Consider the following 11,760-nt stretch of genomic DNA (forward strand, 5'->3'; position numbering starts at 1 on the left):
TTGATTTTCTTAATTGGTGAGCTGAAACATCGCATTAAGCCCCATTTGTTGTCTACTTGAATTTAGGTTTGTCCAAATCCGGAAAAAAAAAAATTTGGTTTCTTGGTTCACAAGGAACTCATATAGTACTTTTTTATTTTTTATTTTTTTAAATACTCACTGAGTAAGGGTAAAGAGTCTAATCGGAAAAGAAAAATAAAAAGTCTTCTTTTTCAAAAGGAAGAAAAATAAAATAAAATAGAATAATTGCAATGGCATCCTTTTACCAAAAAAATTTCAATTGCACTTTTTATTGAAAATTTTCAATCGCATCCCCTTAAAGTTTTTGAAAACAAATTTTATTATTTATCAAGAAAAGGGGAAGAAAAAAAAATTTTACTCTTTGTTTTTACTAGATCTATGGTTGGGATGCATTTTTAAGGTCAACTACCAAGCACTGGATCAATGTAAATTCAATAGGGTAAACCTAGCAGTTGGAGGCAATTCAATAGTCACTCAACTGGAACCCCATGTAGTAAAAGATTCAAATTACCCCTACTATTTATAATTTTTTAATGATTGCAATTTCAAATTTATTTTTTTGGTAGAAGATTGCATCTTCATATTCACATATGCACGTTTACATTATATTATCATTCAAAAAATCTTAAAAGCAACATTTGATCAAAATGCAACATCTATACAAGCAAAGAAATAACCATCAAACTAGTAAGGAGTCCATGGGTAAAACTTGAAAATGAGTTTACCGTAGAATTATTGCATTGTCAAGGATGAAAGAGCTATTGAAGTATACACCTCGGGGATATTTGAAAAGAAACATGAAAGATGGGAATATTGGCAAATATAAGCTAAACAAGAAGGTGTGACAACAGTTACTCTAGAAATATCACTTTCATCCATTACTCAGAAATATCACTTTCATCCATTACTCCCATTAGTACGGAATGAATTTACTCCACTACTTTAAAGGTGTAAAGTAAAACAGCCATATCTTTTCTGACCCTATTGCAATTACCCTATTCTTTTCTGAAAAGAAAGCTTTTACCTTTTTTTTTGTTTTTGATCAAGGTTTTACCCTTTCTTTTTCAGAGGATTTGAGGCTGTCATTACTCTATTTGGAGGATCAGAGACTTTACACTTACAAGTAAATGGTTCATTAGTTTCTTGTCGATGGATGACATGTGTTTTAACATCACATCAAAGGGTTGAAGTCTATTTACAAATCATATCAGTTTTTTTTATATAAATTTAATCACAGCTCTTTGATGTGACTTGTAAATAAACTTCAACCCTTTGATGTGATGTCAGGACACATGTCATCCATCTACAAAATGAACAGAATAAAATTCCGTCATGACTCTTATGGGAGTCTAAACCGAGTGAGCCACTGCCACACAGTTGGTACATTGGGTTTAGATTCATTGTGAACCAAGAAACCTAAATTCTTTTCCTTTTTATGAAAGTATTTTTATGTCTGAGGTTCGAGTGTACGTATATGTTTCCTCTCAATTTCTTGTCCACCCTTTACCAAATATTTTTTTCACCTTTCAATTCCCTAATTCTAATAATGAAAAAATAACCCTAAGTCTAAATAATATAAAATAAAATGTTTAAAATATTCAAACTATTCTTTCCATTGCAGATATTCCAACATAGTAATAGAACCCTTACAAGAAAATAGTAAAGCATCCGCTTGGCACAATAATAGCATAGCACTTCCCAGAGAGTATCCATTTTTTTGGGTAACCTCCCAGATAGCATACATAAAACATAAAAATACTAAGCATACAAAAGTAGAAAACCAAACACTATCATCTCCCATACAAAAATGGAAGACGTAGAGGGCTCGACTTCATTGCTTGCACAATAATTGCGCAGTAGCTGTGAACAGTTGAGATTGAGATCTTGACTGAGATTTCGATCTTGACCGTCCGTTTCTCAAAAGTGTGAAAACACAATTTTCAAATATGGACGGTGGAAATCCTGTTTGTTGCAAGTGCTGCATAATTACCAAGCAATTTTCAGTGGGGGCACGACTTCAATTTCCAGAGGGGCAGAAGGGATAAAAGCATAATTTAGAAACCCAACCCTAGTAGAGAAGTCATTGTTAGGAGGTTCAACCATATCCATGATCTCTCCTACAACCTTCTTTGATTCCCTCAGTAAATTGATACTCTGGGTGAGCCTCTCTCGTTTTGTAGCAATGGAAGGAGATTCTTCCAGCAACCGCTCAATACCACCACTACCAGGTCTCATCAACTCAGTCACCATCTCCTTCTCCATCTCTTCGTTCACCAGCTTCTGAACACTGAACACATGATAAAGAGCCAAGCAATCCACCAATCTCTGCAGCACGGACTCCCAATAAGCAGTAATTCGCATTCTCAGATCAAATGCTGTTGAGGTATTTGAGTCATACCCAACTTGTGTTGAGGTACTCAAGTTATACCCAACTTATTGTTGAGGTATTTGAGTCATACTCAACTTATGTTCTAATATGAGCCATCAGATTAGTTACGATCTAACGGTGTAATGGGCCTTTGTAGGAGAGTCCAATTACCAATAGACTTCAGTATTTATACTATAAATACTAGCTGGAAGCAGCGGTCTGGGTATTCCAAACTAGATACTCAGGGTGTAATGCTTTAAGCAACCTCGTGCTTAAACCCTAACCCTAACAATCTTAAAGCATTACGAATTTTTTCGTGTTAAGAAGGATTTGTTAATATCTATCTATTGAGGAGGAGGCATCCAAGGGTTGCGATGACAGAGCTCCAGGTTTTGTGTGGCTTGAATGAGAAGGATCAAGCCTGTGACAGGAATTCCGCTTATGGTATATCCTTCTTCCACTCTCTGCTCTTCATACAGTTTTATTTTTCTAGTACTTTATTTCAAGATTGGAAGTCTAAAACTGGAGCTAATCAGTACTCGTAGAACTGGACAATAGAATACCAGTGTGAGTTTTCTTATTTCTTCATGATTACTGATGCTTTTTTGTTTTAAACTATTAAGTTTTAACAAAACAGTGAATCAATATTTGTCATGTGTGACGGAATGAAAAAGAAAAAGAGGAAAAGAAAGTGTTAATGGTAACTTTTTTATTTATTTATTGTGCATTGATGTGCCAAATTGAATATTTTTAATTCTTTTCTTGCTTTTGGCAATGCACCGACGTTCAAGATGCGACTGACTTCTTCCGGCATTCTATTTTTAAAACATTAGTTTTAAAAGAAGTGGATCGATAACCTTTATTAGCATTCACATATCATTGCAAATCAGTTTGCTTCGTTATCCGAAGCTAGGGTTTGGAACGAACCTACGTCTTCTCTCGAATTCGTTGAAAATTTTGCTTTTTTGAACACTTTCTCTCTCTCCCGAGGTTTGAAGGGTTTCAGTCTTCCATGCGAGGCGGTGAAGCGTAGTCCGGAAAAACTGCTTAGCCTTTGTTTTTTGCTAAACAAAAGAGAAAAAGGGTTATGGAGTTGGACGTGACTTCTACCTAGTGCTGGAATTGGTTTTCCATCATAGAACACTTCCCTATTTTAATCGGCTATTAGCTGAAAGTGGGATTATGTATTGTTGGCTGAAAGATGTGGTGGTCCGGGATGAGAAACCAAAACCGGAGGCAACGACAACATCTTTTGTTGAGTACAAGAGATCACGAGTGAGTCTCCTTATTTCTTAATGATTACCGTTTTTTGTTTTAAACTATTGAGTTATAACAAAACCGTGAATTATTTTTTACTGTGTATTGATGTGAGAGAATTAAATTTTTAATTATTTTCTTGTTTTTGGCATGATAGCCTCTTTTTGGACAATGCACTGACAATGCACTGATTTGTTCCTCTCTCTTTTCTTTCTGATTTCTTTTATATTTTTTTATATAAAGAAAATTGCTTATGGAATCAAGAATATGATTTCTCTTTAGTGGCTGGGTTTTGTTAGCTGGTCAAAGCCCCTTCTTGTGGTTTATATGCATGATATATTAGATGGGTAAAATTTAAGTGAAAGACATCAAATTTGAACCCATAAGCATGAAATTTAAAATAGGAAACCTATCTTGTTTGGGTTGCTATTTATTTTATGTTTCTTTTATTAGTATGCAAAAGAAAGGATTCGATTAAAGTAAACAAAGTAATTACTGTCGAAATCCAAAAAGAAACTGCAACTTACTCTCTTCTGTAAATATTTTTTAAGCATTTTTTTTTGAAGAAAAAAATTAGAGTGGAAGAGAGAGAACACTTGAATGGAGATATACATCTAATTTTACTTGACCAAATATAGAGACCTTCACTAGGTATAAAATTAGTGCAAGAAAGTGAAGAAAAATTGTTTTGTTCCATATCAAATTATTCATATCGGTTTTAAATCTTGTGGATTCTGATAGAGTGAATGATATGGATTATAAAGCCTACATGAACAAACTTGAAGAGTATGTCATGAAAGGTTTCGAATATAAAGACTATAAATTAATTTAGTCATTTGATCTTAAATAAGCACATAGATTATGGCACAAAAATTTGACAAAATAAGTAAAGAGTTTTGGTTTCAAATGAGTAACTCTGATAAATGCCTTTACTATAAGTCTGTGTCGAATAAGGTCATAATTATTTGCTTACATATAGACGACATGCTAATTCTTGGTTCTGATTATTCTGTAGTGAGTGAAATCAAAGAAACCTTAGTTAAAGAATTTGACATGACGGATCTTGGTGTTGTAAACATCATTCTTAGCGTGAAAGTAAGTTTTTCTGGGTAGGGAATTACCTTAACCAATCTAGTTGTATTGAAAAACTACTTTCTAGATGGGGATACAGTGGATGTAAACCAGTAGAGGCACCATATGATTATAACAGCCTGTATCAAAAGATGGTAAAGTTGTGAATCAGTTAGAATATTCTAAACTAATTGGTAGTCTTATGCATGCAATGAATTGCACTAGGCCAGATATAGCCTATATAGTAGGCATGTTGAGTTGCTTCATATGTAATCCTAGTACAGAGCACTGGAATGCCCTCAAAAGATTAATGAGATATCTTAAGGGTACTACAAACTATGTTCTTCTTTAATTTGGACATCCTCAAATTTTGGAAGGATAATTCTGATGCATCTTATTGCTCAGAAATATGAACTACAATCTACTAGTGATTATTCTTACACTAGGTGAATTGGCTATTAAAAAGAAAATCCAATACATGAACTGTATTGTTCTGAGTTCTATCTTTTATAGAATCAGAATTATATTCTCTAGCCTCAGGAGAGATAAGGCAGAGAGTGGATAAAAGATCTGATCCTGGATATTCCTATGATTAGCTTGAAGTTTGTTTTGTGATAATCAAGCAACAACAATGATAGCTAATACCTCACTCTTTAATGGTAAGAGGAGACAAATTAGGCTAATGCAGATTGTGCTGAATTATCTAATAAAACAAGAAGTGATCACTTTAGTTGATCAATATAGAACATGATAGATGCCCTTACAAAGGGATTGAAATACAAATCGAACATTCAAAATTGTGGGGGAGATGGGATTAAAGACCTTATAGATAGATAGGTCTTAATCCAATTTCATGTTATTTTGAATTGTTCGAATTTCATCTAGCCATAGTTAGCATTCATGACAATTTGCATATTTCAGATAATTTGGCAAGATTGTGGAGTATAGAGGTTTGTGAAATCATTCCACATTGATGATATAACAGCCTTTGTATGAAGCTTGATTACCTTATTATTCCATTCAAGGAATATGAAAATTGTTGATATGTTTCGATGATGTTATTGTTATCTTTATATCATTCCACATCTGATGATATGTCTTCCATAGAAAGGTTTATCATTCCAAATTTGATGATATAACCAATAAACTATGTTGGACACGATAACTCTAACATTCCAAATAGAAACATGGAATGGTTCTTTGTAAAAGAAATCATTTAGATCTTGTTCTTGTATAGAAACTTGATGAGAATGCAAATTATGTTGAACATGATTTCAAATAGAAACATGAAATGGTTCTTTGTAAAAGAAATCATTTAGATCTTGTTCTTATATAGAAACTTGATGAGAATGCAAATTATGTTGAACATGATTTCAAATAGAAACATGGAATGGTTCTTGTAAAAGAAACCGTTTAGATCTTGTTTTTGTATAGAAACTCTATGAGAATGCGATGATTTTTCAGTCATCATGTGGGTTGTACTAAGTTCTTTTGATTGAGCTAGATACTTATACAAATGATTGAATTCATATATTATGAAATTCATATTTTGGTAAATTTGCAATGGATGATAAAAATGGAGGAGCGAATCCAATCATCTGGCTTGATGGAAAGATTTACTTGACAAGTAAAATCACTCAAAGCTGTCAGGATGGATCTCGATAGGAAATATTCACTTTAAGAGTAAATCGTTCAAGGATGCAAGGAACAGCTGTATTGTTCTTTGTGAGAATAAGTAATTCAATCCAAGAAGAACTTCTAATTAGATTGGGTTTAGATTTGTTCTAAAACTCATGTTTTGATTCAAAATGTTCTTTTGGATTTTATTGAATACTATTCTCTTTTGGAAAGTTATGAATGATTCTGAATTGATTTTGAACATTACATTTCTGGGACTAATGCTAGAGCCATATGTAGAACATAGGAGGAGATTGTTGAGGTATTTGAGTCATACCCAACTTGTGTTGAGGTACTCAAGTTATACCCAACTTATTGTTGAGGTATTTGAGTCATATTCAACTTATGTTCTAATATGAGCCATCAGATTAGTTACGATCTAACGGTGTAATGGGCCTTTGTAGGAGAGTCCAATTACCAATAGACTTCAGTATTTATACTATAAATACTAGCTGGAAGCAGCGGTCTGGGTATTCCAAACTAGATACTCAGGGTGTAATGCTTTAAGCAACCTCGTGCTTCACCCCCCCCCCAAACCCCCCCCCACCCCCCCCCCCCCACCCCCCCCCCCCCCCCCCCCCCCCCCCCCCCCCCCCCCCCCCCCCCCCCCCCTTTGCCTCCTTCCCCTCTTCCTCTCCCCCCGGGGGGTTGGTTGGCCCCCCCCCCCCCCCCCCCCTTCTCCCTTTTTTTCCGGGTTTCTTTTTTTTCTCCGGCCCCCCCCCCCCCCCCCCCCCCCCCCCCCCTCCCACCCGTCCCCCCTTCATCTTCTTCTCCATCAGATTCTGCACTGCCCTTCTCATGCAAGATTGAAGCTTTGGATACCCATCAGCGTGAGACATCAAGACATACACTACAACAGCTCCCATATAAGACCATATCTTCTCAACAAATTCAACAGGAATATTCGATATTTCCTTCACTTTGCCCTGTAATATGCTGAGAAAACCAGTGCGAGGAATGAAATTGGGTAGCTCAATCCCTTTCGCTTCCTCTAACACCTAAATTTCATCCACTAAGAACTTTGCCCCTGAGTTGCTGCAATTTTGGTGGAGTTCTTTGGAGTACCCATCGAGCATATCCGCCATTCGAGCTGTGCCATGCATATCCTTCTCTTCTAGGTACTCATCAAACTCACCCCTGATGAGAATTTTCCTGAGAGATTCTTTTGTAGAACCAATAATTTGCATAAACACAGTCATTGCATCCGTAACATTGGATAAATGTTTGGGCAATTTGTCAAGCTCGGAAACACTGAGACTCAGCTTTTCATTGATCTTCTTCACAATGCCTGGTTGACACTAGGAAATACTAGTTGCTTGGAACTCCACCAGCTTCTGAGCCAAAACAGGGATACCCACAATCGACTTGTTGATTTTAGAGAGAAGGGGATGAGATTTAAATAGTCTTGCCTCCTCCTCCCTTGCTTCCTCATACGATTCTTCTCCGATTCGATTCCTCACGCAGACATAACCGAGCCCAATGTTGACATCATTTGTAATAACCTTCGCTTGCAGACCTTCGGGGGCTTGATCACACTTTGTCACAACAGCCAAGGTCCTCTCCCCGGTCTTGTCCACACGTTGCGACATCCTGATCGATTCGCAGGTGGGAAAGTCCACAGTAGCAGATAAGACATTCAAAATAATGCTCTCTTCTGGAGTTATATGCTCCATAATTATGTTTGAAATTTGCTCGTAGATGTCTTCAGGTTGGCCACGAACAGGAACCCTAGTAATACCAGGCAAATCAACCATGGTTAGATCAGGAACACCGATCTTCTTCACAACAAGAGTGAGCGGAGTATTGGAAATTCCCTTAGACGAACCAGCAATCTCATTGGTGGCATCTTGAATATGTTGTGCTACATGATCTTCATCTGTATGAACTTCTTTACCGTTATACTCCAAGTGAAGTTCAGATTCAGATTTAGTTGATGAGTGTCTTTGAAGTCGCATTATGAGGGGAACACGAGTACAGATGCCGAGACCTCGAGGTAAACTGATGCCGGCGAGGGATTCAAGAACACTGGATTTGCCGGAGGATTGATCACCCACAACGACGATTGTGGGTAACTCAATGCCTTCTTGCATGACATTGAGTAGGCGTAGTTTGTCGATGGTGTCGAGCAGAGGTCGAATTCGTTCATTGTAACAGGTGTAGGGTGGCACAGATGAGATGGGTGTAATCACCTCTGGTGCAACTTCAAGATCATGATCATTTGAGTTTCCCAAACCAAATCTCGCCTTTTTGTTCAATCCAGGGAAGGAACTAAGCAAAGGGCTGGGAATAGTGAATAGAGCGAAGAAATGGGTAGCAACGTTTGGGTTGTAGAGCACAGAGTCGAAGAAGAAGCTGAGAAACCATTTTAAAGGCAAGGAGGACTTCCTTTTTGAAAATTTTATTATTGTTAATTTTTTATGGCAAGACTTGCAAGACATAGATTCTTTACACCTTTAGCAATAACATATTCTTACCTGAAAAATTACAGTTGCGTCCTCTTAGAAAATTTTCAATTGGTAAAGCCCCTGATCCGAGTTGCATGGACAAAGAAGCTATGGATGCCGAGTGTTTTTTTTTTTTTTTTTGAAGGGAAAAAAAAATGGAACGCAAAATATTTTGTTGTAAATATGTTTAAAACTTTATATAAATATTTTATTTATTTTAATTGTGTCTTTTATCCATGGTTTTATTTAGTCCCACATCGGGTGGAGAGGATCTGATCATATGGTTTTTATATAGTAAGAGCCCAGGTATTATTAATTTACTTGATACCCTATAGTGACCCTGCCATGATCATATAGATATATATATATATATCTATATGACTTGGGACTTGGGCTTGATCCGGAAGGCCCAGTTTGTCATGGGCCCTATTCTGGAAAGCCCACTACTAGGTGAATACGTGGAGATGCCATTTGAGTGGCACTCTCCTGTAGGGAGGTCAGCTGAAGGTACCTTGCTGAAAGGTACCCTCACAAATTTACCCTTTCACCCACAGCCTTTGGGGCTCTATATAAACTCTATTTCGTGCTCATTCTTGACACACAGAATTCCTCCTCCTCTCTCTCTCTCTCTCTCCCTGTTATTCTGTTAAGCAGTGAACATAACCTGATTATACCTTGAGTAAACCTTTCTGGGGTGCAACCTTAAAGGTTTGGGCTGACTGATCTTGGGGTGAAGACACTTTTAGAACCCGTATTGCACAATTCGGGGTGTCTAAATACCTTAAAGAAAGTACTTCATGTACGTTTCAGCTCTAAAGAAGTACTGTGATTACAACAACAGTTCTGGTGTGCGTACAGATCCCTCAGACGTCAACAACATATTTTTATTCGAAAAAGACAATTTGGCTTTGGTTGCTTTAATATCTTGACAGGTATCAACGTTCAAGCAACTATACATTTGGCATGGCCATCGTACCTTAGGCCCAAAAATGGTTTCTTTTTCATTTTTTTATTTTTTTATTATGAGAAAAATGTTAATTGAATTTTAGGGATTGTTTCTAATTTCTTGAGCTTTAATTTCGTTAAGGATTTGGTGTTTTGGTTTCAGTTTAAGATCTAGAAGTTATAGTTTTGGAACTAATGGGATGTGATATAGAATAAATAAAATGGCTCGAACCAATTCGGATAAACCCAGGTCGGATCAGGTTGGATAAACCCAGGTAGGATCAGGTCGGATACACCCAGGTTGAACAGAACAAGTCAAGGCCTGTTATACAAGCATATAGGCAAGATAACAAAGTGAATCCTAGTAAATTGATAACCGAAGACAAAGTATTCGACTGGGACTCAATAACTCATATTTGAGAAGGACTCAATCACTAAGGCTGCGTTTGTTTGCAAAGGTGGGGTGGGAAAAAAGGGGTGGGAAAAAAAAACATGTGGGTCCTACATGTAGTGGGGTGAGGGAGAAGAAAAGGAAAGGAAAGGGTTTTGTGGAAAAGTGATTGGGTGGGTCCCACTTTTTACTTTTCCCAACTTTCCCACAAAATCCCATCAAATATGTGGGGTTTTAAAATAGCATGGGGTGGGAAAGTTGAACTGCCACATCAGCAGACAAGGTTCCTTGATTCAAGGAACCTTGTCTCCCACTTTCCCACCCCAAGCAACCAAACACTCTACCATTTTAGGATTTAAAGGAAAAGTAAGAAATATACACATTTTTCAAGAATTTTCCCACCCCTTTTTTCCCACCCCACCTTTATTCCAGCAAACAAACGCAGCCTAAAGTTCGTATTGCAGTCCAAGTAATGTTTTAGTTCGAGACGAACTCATACATAGAAAACCTATAAAAAGGTAAGGGAGCACAAGAGAAAGGTACGTTGAATAGAACTATCACTATTTGAATTCTTATTGTTCATTACTTTCTTGTTTTCCTTAATCCGATTCCTAACTAGATCGTCGGAAGTGAAAACTCGACCTCCACGGTCGAGCTCATTCTTGCAGGTTCATCCGGCTGAAGGGACAAACAGGATTGTGCAGTAACAATTGGCGCCGTTTGTGGGAATCTTGATCAAAAAGCCATCAAAGAGCTGAGATTAAATTTATATAAAAAAAACTGATATGATTTGTAAATAGACTTCAACCCTTTGATGTGATGTTAAAACACATGTCATCCATCGACAAGAAAATAATGATCCATTTACTTGTAAGTGTAAAGTCTCTGATCCTCCAAATAGAGTAATGACAGCCTCAAATCCTCTGAAAAAGAAAGGGTAAAACCTTGATCAAAAACAAAAAAAAGGTAAAAGCTTTCTTTTCAGAAAAGAATAGGGTAATTCCAATAACATATTCTTACCTGAAAAATTACAGTTGCGTCCTCTTAGAAAATTTTCAATTGGTAAAGCCCCTGATCCGAGTTGCATGGACAAAGAAGCTATGGATGCCGAGTGTTTTTATTTTTTTTTAAGGAAAAAAAAATGGAACGCAAAATATTTTTATTCGAAAAAGACAATTTGGCTTTGGTTGCTTTAATATCTAGAGAGGTATCAACGTTCAAGCAACTATACATTTGGCATGGCCATCGTACCTTAGGCCCAAAAATGGTTTCTTTTTCATTTTTTTATTTTTTTATTATGAAAAAAATGTTAATTGAATTTTAGGGATTGTTTCTAATTTCTTGAGTTTTAATTTCGTTAAGGATTTGGTGTTTTGGTTTCAGTTTAAGATCTAGAAGTTATAGTTTTGGAACTAATGGGATGTGATATAGAATAAATAAAATGGCTCGAACTAATTCGGATAAACCCAGGTCGGATCAGGTTGGATAAACCCAGGTCGAACCAGTTCGGATACACCCAGGTTGAACAGACCAAGTCAAGGCCTGTTATACAAGCGTATAGACAGGATAACAAAGTGAATCCTAGT

At 36.7% G+C, this 11,760-nt stretch overlaps 1 pseudogene; it reads right to left on the minus strand.

Annotated features, from left to right (window-relative positions):
• Positions 1–1,646: 1,646 nt before the first annotated feature.
• On the minus strand, positions 1,647–8,832 carry LOC149022991 (dynamin-related protein 4C pseudogene; annotated as a pseudogene).
• Positions 8,833–11,760: the final 2,928 nt, after the last annotated feature.

This window comes from Hakea prostrata, chromosome 3 (genome assembly GCF_041222555.1).
Source record: "Hakea prostrata isolate BN-2017 chromosome 3, UWA_Hpros_2, whole genome shotgun sequence".
Classification (NCBI taxonomy): domain Eukaryota; kingdom Viridiplantae; phylum Streptophyta; class Magnoliopsida; order Proteales; family Proteaceae; genus Hakea; species Hakea prostrata.